This window comes from Dromiciops gliroides, chromosome 1 (genome assembly GCF_019393635.1).
Source record: "Dromiciops gliroides isolate mDroGli1 chromosome 1, mDroGli1.pri, whole genome shotgun sequence".
Classification (NCBI taxonomy): Eukaryota; Metazoa; Chordata; class Mammalia; order Microbiotheria; family Microbiotheriidae; genus Dromiciops; species Dromiciops gliroides.
The window spans coordinates 78,884,735-78,897,336 of NC_057861.1; positions in this window are offsets into that span (position 1 = coordinate 78,884,735).

The following is a 12,602-nucleotide window of genomic DNA, read 5'->3' on the forward strand; positions in this document are numbered from 1 at the left end:
TCAACTCTGGGCTCTTCTCCTAACTCTTAGGATAATCATATGGTGACGAAGGTGGGGATGCCCCTTCTAGCCTCTGCCAAGCCAGCACCAGCTGCCCAGAAGACTGGAAGGTAGGGACAAAACTTCGGATACCTGATCTTAAGAAAGTCCTCTCCTCCATTCCCATTCTTTTCCCGCTTCACCCCCTCTGCCTTTCTCTATCCCTTCCTGCCTCCCCCATCCCCTTGTAAGTATGTAGGTGGTACTAGATTGTTAGGCAGACTAAGTTATCAATTATCAACTGAACCAAAGGATATTGAGTGTGCTTATACAAATGGCTCCCCTTCCCTAAATTGTAAGCGGAGCTTCTCTAACAGTTCATTCCCTTTTGGGGGGAGTTTCCCTTTGCAGGTAATTCATTCCCCCTCTCTTTACATGGCATGGCTTGCTTTTCAAAGCCAGCTGGGGCGAATGGGTATAGCCAGTAACAACAGAAATTGAAAATGCCTCTGTGCTTTGTTCCCTTCCTACCCTGCTGCTCTTTTTTTTTTTTTTTTTTTTTAGTGAGGCAATTGGGGTTAAGTGACTTGCCCAGGGTCATACAGCTAGTAAGTGTTAAGTGTCTGAGGTCGGATTTGAACTCAGGTACTCCTGAATCCAGGGCCGGTGCTCTATCCACTGCGCCACCTAGCTGCCCCCACCCTGCTGCTCTTAATAGCTTATGGTTTTATTTTTAGGGGTATATAAATCCTGAATTAATTGCACGGCTTGTAATAGTTTAGTACCATTCTCCTCTTTTGCCAACTATTCTAAGTTCTCTTCCCAAATGCCCTGATTCAGTCCAAACCAAACATTTCATCTCTCTTGGGCATCCATAAACTTGAACAAACTATATCTTGCTTAAGCCAAGAGAGCCCAGTTGAGTGACCTGACTAGCAGAGAGCATGGAGGAGAGGAGGAGGAGGAGAACAGAGTAGGATGAGGACATTATGAGAAGGAAAAGGACGCAGGGGTACTTATCAAAGGTATAAGTTGTCTTGGTCCTACCTGTGTGCCTCAATACCAGCAAGTTTGTGCCCAATCTTCCCGCTGACGTTTTGTGTATTTCTGGGGGAAAGACCCTCAGCATCACAGGGGGAATGTTTTATAGCTACTCTTCTTCCAATACAATCTTAGGAAGTGCTTTTGTTTCAATCTAATTGTGCCTAACTAGTTAAATAATAAAAGTAAACACACTGTGAGAGGTCATGAGCTCTGGTTTCCAAGTGCAGATCCAATCTATTATCTTCGAACCTGAGGTAGCTGATCCCTCAGGACCTAACCTGCCACCTATGAGAGAAAACTGAAGTGGCTTATATAGCTCCCAGAGGGAAACATTCACATGTAATGGCACTTGCTAAGGGGTGGGGTACATCTATTACACTCCCCCATAGGTGAAAGGACTGGCACAGACACATAAACTTCTGGGAATATGAAATTTTGCTCATCAACCTGACCAAGCGTGTTAAAATTCTAACTTGTTTTGCCCCCCAACCCTCAATCTCCCCTCTCCCCTTCTATTCAGGATAGTAAGTTTATATATAGCCAGTATAAAATGGCAACAGCAGAAAGATTGCAAAGGGGAACCTAGAAAATCCATAGTTATAAGTGGTTCTCAGTGCCTCTCTCCCTCCACATCTTCCTCACAATGCCTGCCTTCACTACCCCTTCCCCCAGCACCCACACAGTCTGCCTCTGTATCCACCCCCCACACCCTTTGAGGCTTATCTCTATACTTTCTGTGCTGTTTTCCCCTCTGTGCCTAATTAAAATGTGAATGCAAATTCACTTCCACTGCCATCATGGTCTTTCCCAGCAAGTACCCAAAGAACTGAATATGCTTACATCATTTCCTAATTTCATAAATTAATTAGCAGTTCAACAAGGAATTATCATATGACTCAAATGGCAGGTTGCAACTTGTTCTGAGTTCTTGAAAAAAAAGGGGGGGGGAGAGAGCCAGGCTACCTATATGCTGTATATACTCTGGATACCCACATTTTCCTCTTTTCAATAAACTTGCTATTATTTCAGGGACTGTCTCCATATAAGGTTCATTTCAACCTAACAAAGCCAGAGTGCTTGTTGCTCAGGTGGCCTGAGAGAGACTACAAAGAGAAATCAGCAAGAGCACTCTTGTTTATAGTTATCCAAAAATAACTCATGAGCAATAAAGCTATTTCTCAGAACTTATTTCACTACAACTATTTTTCAGAACCATCATCCTGTTATTTCTTCATTGGTAAGTTATGGTAAAAATTATTGGAGTGTTAGCTGACTCATTTGGGAGGGCCACACCTGGCCCACCCTGAAGTTACATATGCTACTGAGGTCAGAAGAACTCTCCATAGGCAGTTTTTGAAGGACCTCCCCTTTTGGGGGAGGGAGATTGAATGCTCACTGAGGGGAGGCTGGAGTCACTTCGAGAACTCTCGCGCTCACGCTCTCTCTCGGTTTTTCCCTGTAATGTGAGAAACTAGCAGATGTCCCAGGTGTGGTGAGTGAACACAAAAACCCTGCATTCCTTTGAATAGCTTAATTGGAAACAATCTGGGGATTGTATAGACAGGTTAGAGTTAGGAGAATTTATCTGTATTTCTTTTTCCCTATTTCCTTATCTTTGATATTTTATTAATTTCACCTTGGTTGTTTAATTAATTCCCAAGTGATAAAATCTGATCCTTTCATGGAAAAAGAAGCTGTAAGGCTCCTTTCTTATTAGCCTGGGAGAAATATCTAAAAGGGCAGTTCGGAGTGGAGGGAACTTTGAACCTAGAGGTCCCTCATTATTTCTGGGACCCCAATAGTTTGGTGAGTCACCCAATTAATGCTCCATATATTAAATTTGGGCCCCACAAAGTTTAGCATGACCTAGGTGCATCACTCTCATTGGCTTAACATTAGCAGGACAATCTGTTTAGCTTTGGTTGCTTTTGGTTGCCATTTGTATGCCTGTTCTTGACTGGAGCTAAGGAATTATAGAAGACTACTCCCTAAGACTGTGCTGTGTTACCATTTAACCCTCACTCATCCACTCTGCCTGGAGATTCAGTAGCTGCACTTTATTCTGCTATTCATTAGGTAGCACATTGGATAGTGTATTGGTCCTGAATCAAGAAGACCAGAGTCCAAATGCAACCTCACACTTCACCCAGGGCAAGTCACTTATGTCACTTAAGTCACTGTCTGCCCCAATTTTCTTGTGTATAAGGAGGATAATAATATCATCTCTATCCCAGGACTGGGATGACTCAATATTTGTAAAGCACATAGCACAGTGCCTAGTACATAGCAGGCACTTAATAAATGAATGTTTTCTTCCTTCATGTGGAAACATACCATTAAAAACTACCATTCTTGAGCCCCAACTAATTTACCTTTAATGGTCAACCAGGGAATAGTTAGTTCAAAGCAAAGACATTTAATGAAATAGCATAGTAAGAAAAAGAACAATGGAAAATTTCCCTCTCTAAACCTGGGATATGTGCTCCCACAAATACATACATGATCAGTGGTAAGAGAGGATAATGCATGGGGACACACATACTGGGAACATATGAGGCCTGGACATGTGTGAAGGGGTAATTCATGCTACATATGTTTCATGACTACCAATACTTCATGGTAATATCATGCTACCGTTAAGTAGCTAAACAGTATTAAAAAGAAAGAAATGTATTTTTATAAGTACAAAAATTATACAAAGTAATTTCCATGGGGAGATCATGAGAGGGTTAGGGAAGAGTAGACAGTGCAGTGGACAGAGCACTGGGCTTGGAATTCTGAGTTCAAATCTGGCCTCAGACATTTACTAGCTGTGTGACCCTGGGCAAGTCACTTAATCCTGTTTGCCTCAGTTTCCTCATCTGTAAAATGAGCTGGAGAAGGAAATGGAAACCACTCCTGTATCTCTGCCAAGAAAACCCCAAATAGGGTCATAAAGAGTCAGGCACAATGGAAATGACAGAACAATAAACTGGGAAGAGTAGGGCAGGAGACACTGAAGGGACAAGGTGACATAGATGGGAAAGAGGGAGCAGGGAATGGTATATCAGGGAAGAGTTTCAGCCTAGGCTATAGCCTAAAAGCACAGGGGTTCCATGAAGTAATAATAATAATAACAACAACAACAACAGAATTAACACTTATAGAGCCCTTTAAGGTTTTCCAAGTACTTTACAAATATTATCTCATTTGATCCTCCCAACCTGAGAGATAGGTGCTGTTATTATTCCCACTTTACAGTTGAGAAAACGGAGGCAAACAGAGGTTATGACTTTCCCAGAGTCATACAGCTAATATCTGAGGTTGAATTTAAACTCAGGTCTCTGTGATTCCTGGTCTAACTCACTATCAACTGCACCACCTAATTGCCTACCAGTAGATTGTCATGTTCTTCACAGCAGCATGAGTAATGTGGATCTGATTATTAATCCATAAGAAAGAGGTAGAAAGTGGCAAGAAGGGACTGTTGCACACAGGGTGGAAGAGCAAATGCCCAGTTGCTAGCCCTGCTTGACAGTTAAGACAGAGGTTGATGGAGTCTAGGGGCCGGACAGTTAAAAAAGAGTGAAACTTGGATCTTTCCATTACTTTTTGAATCACAAGAAAGTTTGATTATTCAGAGTCTGAAGTGTAACATAATTCGCAGCCATACTGCTTCACTCAGAAGATATCTTTGGAAGAAATGAATCTTTTCTTCCAAGACAGAACTAATTTTTCTGATGTGAACACTTCCTTGCCACCCATCCCTTCCTTCTAATCCTGTGCAATTCTTGTCCATGTCCTCCCATAAACCCTTAGTGTAAAATCTTCCCAGGATATTAGAGGCCTCACTCTAAATATGAACATTCTGTGGATACTAGTATAGTGACCATTAGGCTGTCCCTCTTTTATCCTTCATACTCTTTGCAAGACCAACCCAGCTTCTTTTCTCATCATGCCTCCACAAAAATCCTACTCTGATTTCCTGGATATCTTTTGCAAACAATCATTATTGGTAACTTCCACAACCTACTTTTCCCTACAATGTATCTTTATATTCTTCTCATTCTGATTCTTCAGAAATAATGGGATATCAGAATTCACTCCTATATATTATCACCAAAAGGATCACAGTTGTTTAAAAAAAAGAAGATGGCATATATTACCAACAAAGTCCAGCAACAACAGATAGAAAGAGAAATTCCACTTAAAATAACTGTGGCCAATATAAATTACTTGGGAGTCTACCTGCCAAGACAAACTCAGGAACTATATGACCAGAACTACAAAACATTTTTCACACAAATAAAGTCAGATCTAAACAATTGGAAAAATATTAATTGCTCATGGGTAGGCTGAGCCAATATAATAAAAATGACAATCCTACCTAAGTTAATTTATTTATGTAGTGCTATACCAATCAAACTATCAAAAACTATTTTATAGGTCTAGAAAAAATAATAACAAAATTCATCTGGAAAAACAAAAGCTCAAGGATATTATGGGAATCAATTAAAAAAAAAAAGAAGTTGGTCTAGCAGTACCAGGTCTCAAACTGTATTATAAAGTTGTAATTATCAAAACAATATGGGGGCAGCTAGGTGGCGCAGTGGATAGAGCACTGACCCTGGAATCAGGAGTACCTGAGTTCAAATCCAGCCTCAAACACTTGACACTTACTAGCTCTATGACCCTGGGCAAGTCACTTAACCCCAACTGCCTCACCAAAAAAGAAAAAAGAAAACAATATGGTATTGGCTAAGAAACAGAGGGGTGGATCAGTATAATAGAATAGGTTCAAATTACACTATAGTAAATGACTATAGTAATCTAATATATGATAAACCCAAAGATCCAAGCTTTTGGAACCAAAAAATCATTATTTGATAAAAACTGCTATGAAAACTGGAAAGCAGTATGGCAGAAACTAAGTATAGATCAACATCTCATACTATATACTAAAATAAGGTCAAAATGGGTACATGATATACACATAAAGGATGATACCATAAGCAAATTAAGAGAGTATAGAATTGTTTATCTGTCAGATTTATAGGCAGAGGAAGAATTTAGGATCAAAAAAGATATAGAGAGTAAAACAAACTGTAAATTTTGATTATATAAAATTAAAAAGCTTTTGCACAAACAAAACTAATGTAACCAAGACTACAAGGGAAACAAAACTGGTAAAGAATTTTTGAAACAAATATCTCTGATAAATGCCTCATTTCTCAATTATATAGAGAATTGAGTCAAATTTATAAAAATGCAAGTCATTCTCCAATTGATAAATAGTCAAAGGATATGAACAGGCAGTTTTCAGACAAAGGAATCAAAGCTATCTATAATCATATGAAAAAATGCTCTAGATCACTACTGATCAGAGAAATACAAATTAAAACAATTCACACCTATCAGAGTGGCAAATAAAACAAAAGGACGCTAATCCACTGTTGTTGGAGTTGGGGAAAGATCCAACCATTCTGGAGAGCAATTTGGAACTATGCCCAAAGGGTTATAGAACTATGCATACCAGGGGCAGCTAGGTGGCACAGTGGATAGAGCACTGGCCCTGGATTCAGGAGGACCTGGGTTCAAATCCGGCCTCAGACCCTTGACATTTACTAGCTGTGTGACCCTGGGCAAGTTACTTAACCCCAATTGCCTCACCAAAAACCAAAACAAAACAAAACAAACAAACAAAAACTATGCATACCCTTTGATCCAGCAATACCACCACTAGGTTTATATCCCACAGACATCCCCAAAAAGAGAAAAAGACCTATTTGTAAAAAAATATTTATAGCAGCTCTTTTTGTGGTGCCTAAGAATTCAAAATCAAAGGAACACCCATCAACTGGGGAATGGCTAAACAAGCTGGGTATATGATGGTGATGGGATATTATTGTGCTATAAGAAATGACAAGCAGGATGATTTCAGAAAAGCCTGGAAAGCCTTGTATGAACTGATGTATAGTGAAGGGAGCAGAACCAAGAGAACATTGTGCACAGAGACAGCAATACTGTTGGATGAAGAACTGTGAACGACTTAACTATTCTCAACAATACAATGATCCAAGACAATTCCAAAGGACTATTGAAACATACTATCCACCTCTGAAGAAAGAACTGATATCAATGCAACACAGACTGAAGCATGCTATTTTTCACTTTATTTCATTTTTTTCTTTTATTCAAGTTTTCTTCTACAAAATTACTAATATGGTAATGTTTTACATAATTATACATGTATAACCCATATCTGATTGCTTACCACCTCAGGAAGGGAGGAGGGGAGGGAGGAAGGGAGGGAGGAAATGAGGGATAAAAACTAGAACTCAAAACCATAAACAAAAATGTTTATTACTTTAAACAAAGAAATAAAGAAATATAGGATTTATATCAAGGAGTAATTTGGCATCATTGAAAGTGCTGTACAATTTCCCAAATGCAATAGAACCTAGCCCATTATCCACATGGCATGACTTTTAAAAAAATATATATATGTGTATATGTATATATGCATTTGTGTATATACTCATATGTACATACATATATAGATACACATACATCCATACATACACATATAAACAATGTTTGATTAACTTAGTGGGATGACTGTCCAATTATATATCCAACAATAGTCAAATAGTTAATAGTTATCTATTTAAGTGTGTTAAGGGCTAAAATTCTAGCTAGTCTGTCTAAAATATCTAATGAGTGGTTGCCAATAAATTATAAGCTTTAGCAAGGGTTAGACTTTTAAGCATTTATTAAGGAGAATAAGAATTTGGTAAAGAGAGAGAGAAAGGCCTAGATTCCTATCTATTAAAGGGAGAGCGCATTTCTAGCTCCCTTCTCCACCGGAGTCCTCAGGAAAGCCCCAGACAGAGCACTACTCTCTTCCTTCTTCCTCCCACTAGCCAATGTCACTTCTTGATGCCAAAGAAAAGACGCATGTTCTTGCCCTCAAAGACCTTCACTTCATGGGCAGAACTCTTCTACAGTAAGTCTCCAGCAGGTGGTGTCATTCCAATTGTTACAAGTGCTTACTAAGTACCAGGCCTATACTGGGAATATAAAGAAGTTTCTACCCTCAAGTAGCTTACATTCTAATGGGAGAACAAGGGGGGAACAAGGCAGAGAAAGCAGAAGGTAGCCAGACAGGAGGAGCATTGTGGTTTTGTCCAGAAAGTCAGAAGCAGAGCTTGAAGAGGAATGAAAGATGGCTGGCCTGGGGCTCTTCTTCAAAATAGAGATTCTGGGAGACAATCACCAATGAGAAAAAGGGACCACAGCAGAAGGAGTGATTTGCTTCTCCACCTCATTTTATAGATGAGGAAACTGAGGCAAATGGCATCAAGTGACATGTTCAGACATGGCCTCTGTCTGAGGCAAGATTTGAACACAGACCTTCATAACTCTGGGCCCTGTGCTCTACTGTACCACCTAGGTGGTTAAATTGTTTGTATTCTAATATATAGAAATGATACATTTATTCTCTCTGAACCCTATCATCAACAGGCATCATAAAGGGAGGGTCTGGAAGTGGTTCTGTTATATCCTGGTGATCTTAGAAAGAAAGGAAAGGGAGGAAAAGAAGAATCCATTGAGAAAGTAAAAGAGAGAAGGTGTGGGGAAATTATCTCACATAACTAAGGTGTGCGGGTAGAAGTCTATATAAAGAAAGAGGAGGAGGGAGGGGAGGGAGGGAGGGAGAAAAATCTGAAAGTGTAAAGCATGTATAAACAAAAGTTGAGAACTATCTTTACATGTAACGGAAAAAATAAAATATCTCAAAAAAAAATTAAAAAAAAATAAAAAAATAAAAAAAAAAAAGAAAGAAAGAGGAAGGGGCAAGGGGAAGTTTTGACAATTGAACCTCACTCTCATCTGAACTGGTCACATACACACACATACACACAAAGAGTTGGATATAAAACACATCTCTCTGAACAAGAAACAGGAGGGAAAAGGAAGAAGGAAGAGGGGAGAATAAAAGAGAGGGTAAATTAAGGAAAAGATTAATCCTAAGCAAATCAAACCCTAAAGATGTACAAAAATATGTAAAGCATATCTTTTTTACAGTGGCAAAGAATTGGAAATGAAGGAAATGTCCACCAATTGGAAAATGGCTGAGCAAGCCATGGTAAATGTATATATGTGTGTATACATACACATGCACACATACATATATACACACACACACATATATATGTGTGTGTGTATATATATAAAACATGTACATGTATGGTTACTATATAACTATTCTGTAATTTATTTTTATGTTGTTGTAAGAGATGAAGAAGATAATTGCTGAGAAACCTGGAAAGACTTGTATGAAATGTTACAAAGTGAAGTGAGTAGAACCAGGAAAACAATTTATACAATGATAATATTGTAAAGACAAATAACTTTGAAAGACTTAGGTACTCTGATGATACTAATGATCAACTAGAAATCCATAGGACTCATACTAAAATATGCCACCTACCTCCTGAGAGAAAACAGAATAAGACATATTTTTTTCTGGACATGGCCAATTTGGAAATTTGTTTTGCTAAACTATACATGTTTGTGAATGGGCTTTTGTTCTGTTTTTGTTGTTTTTTTTTCAATTGGGGATAAGGGTAGAAGGGAGAGAAGATGGATCATTGCAGATTGAAAAAAATAATTTTAAAAAGAATTTTGTGTGATTTTAACATATGTATGAGAGAAGCTGTATTGGAAGATAATGCTTAAGGTTTCATTTTGCTCTACCAGTTCAAACACTTCTTCATATTCAACACATAATATACACAACAGTACACTATATGTTCTTTGCCATTCCATCAATTGTGTAACTATGAACATGTGATTTGCTGTATAAAATGGTTTTTGAAAATCTTTTGCTCTTTTCATATTTTCACTGAAAAGCTCAGTATATTCATAGATCATTCTAAAAACATTTATAGTGATGAACAAGTTGGTACAGAGAATGCATAGTGGCTAAAGAGCTGGCCTTGAATTCAGAAAGGCCTACATTTACATCCTGCTTCTGACATATACCACCTATACAATTCTGGAAAATCAAATCGCTTCTCAGTACCCCCAGGAAACTTTCTACGGCTATAAGTTGTGTTACAGAATTCTTTTCTACAAAGAAGAATGACACCATCATCAGGGATCCAATGATTTGGTCAAAGATAGGAGGCCAAACTGAAAGCAAAGAAATTGCTGATAGCTGCTTCAACTTTCTAGGGCACGGGTTTAGTTTTTACAAATTTCAGGCCTGCTTACAGCACATAGCCAATCAGCAGTATTCTGAGGCAATTTAGGATAAATAAGTAATATCTTTTACAGTGGAGGGAAGTGTAGAGAAAGGGAGAATCATTCAAGGGAGAAAAGGAAGGATTTCTGGGGGAATATTTGTTTGTTATTGGAATGAGAAGACATTCCTATTCAAGGGTGGGAAACAAAGGGAGGCAACCAACTACTTTCTTTTCTTTTTTTCTTTTTTTTTTGTGGGGCAATGGGGGTTAAGTGACTTGCCCAAGGTCACCCAGCTAGTAAGTATCAAGTGTCTGAGGCCGAATTTGAACTCAGGTTCTCCTGAATCCAGGGCCAGTGCTTTATCCACTGCACCACTTAGCTGCCCCCCCAACTACTTTTTTTTTTTTTTTAGTGAGGCAGCTAGTAAGTGTTAAGTGTCTGAGGTCGGATTTGAACTCAGATAGTCCTGAATCCAGAGCCGGTGCTCTATCCACTGCGCCACCTAGCTGCCTCCCCCCAACTACTTTTACAATTATGAAAGAGGACCCTTCAGACAAAACTTCAGGATGAGGTAACAACAAAAATAATAGTTAATAATAGCTAAAATGTATATAGTACTTACTATGTGCAAGCACTGTATTAAGTGCTTTATAATTATTATCTCATTTAATCTTGACAACAACCCTGGGAGGTAGGTGCTATTATTATCACAAGTCAAAATTCTGGCCATCCTTCAAGATCTAGCTCAGATGTTACCTACTTCAAAGTCCCTTCCCTGATAACCTGAGCAGGAAAAAAAAAAAGTCCTCCTTACTTTGCCCTCAAATAATGGAATTCAATGTACTTACAGGACACTTCAATATCTTCCATGGGACAAGAAATAACTAGAAAGTAAGAGCTGTGTCTCATTCAAATGAAAATTATCTTTTTCTGTGTAATTTAAAATTCTAAATGTGGGTTCTAATCTGTTCCCCCAGTTTTGGGGGAAACTGACTAAAATCACTGATAAAATGAGTTTAGGTTTTTAAGGGTTTATTGAAAGATAGAGAAAGCTTGAAAACAGAATTCCTACAGCCTGGCAATCCTATCTTTCCTCAATTCTCTGTGAAGTCCTTTGGAGTCTCTCTCTGCTCCACCATGGTCAAGTCAGGAACCAAAAGAGACAGAGCTCTCTGCGCAGGCTCTCCTTCCTCCTTCCTGTCCCCTCCCAGAAATGGGAGGTTCTTCAAGCTGGTTGGTTGACTGGGCAGGAAGTTCAAAGTTTTTTTAGCTTCTGAGAACCATGCTTTCTTTTTTTTTTTTCTGTTTACATCTCTTCTTTTTTTTTTTTTAAATGTATGAGGTATTTTATTTTTTCCATTACATGTAAAGATAGTTCTCAACTTTTGTTTATACATGCTTTACAATTTCAGATTTTTCTCCCTCCCACCCCTCCCTCCCCCCTCCCCTAGACAGCGGGTAATCTGATATAGGTTATATCTATATATCTCTATACATATACATATAGATATATATATATATATATATACACACATATATATATATACACATAATAACATTAATCCTATTTCTGCATTAATCCTGTTACAAGAGAAAGAATCAGAGCAGTGATGCAAAACCTCAAAATAGAAAGAAAAAAAAACCAACAGCACCCAAAACAAAAGAAATAATATGGTTCAATCAGCATCTATACTCCACAGTTCTTTCTTTCTTTTTTTTTCTTGGATTTGGAGATCCTCTTCTATCATGAGTTCCCTGGAACTCTTCTGTACCATTGCATTGGTGAGAAGAATATAGTCCATCACAGTAGGTCAACACTCAATGTTGATGATACTGTGTACAATGTTCTTCTGAAAACCATGCTTTCTTAAGTACTCTCAAGTACCAGCCAGATGTGCTTAGAATCTAGTCAACTAGTAATCCAGTCAAATCAGTCAGTAATCCACTCAGGTGGGCTCCTGAGTATCTGCCAAGATCTCATCTATCACATTCCATTATCTTGACATTTCTCTTCAAACTTCTCATGGCATTTTGCCTGAAACTTTGAAACAAAATTATTAGTGTACATTCCTTTATCACTAGCACTCACCAGAGTTTCTTGCACATTGTTGATGATAAACAAATATTTGTAGAATTGCTCAACTGAATAACTTGGGAGTACTTGCTAGCTTACATTCATCACATTTGCAAATTTCTCTCTAGAATGAATTCTCTGATGCTTAGTAAGTTGGGAACTCTGACTAAAGGCCTTTTCACATTCCTGACACTTACAAGGGTCTCTCCCCAGTGTGAGTTCTGTTATGTTGAATTAGTAATGAGTTCTGATTGAAGCTTTTCCCACATTCACT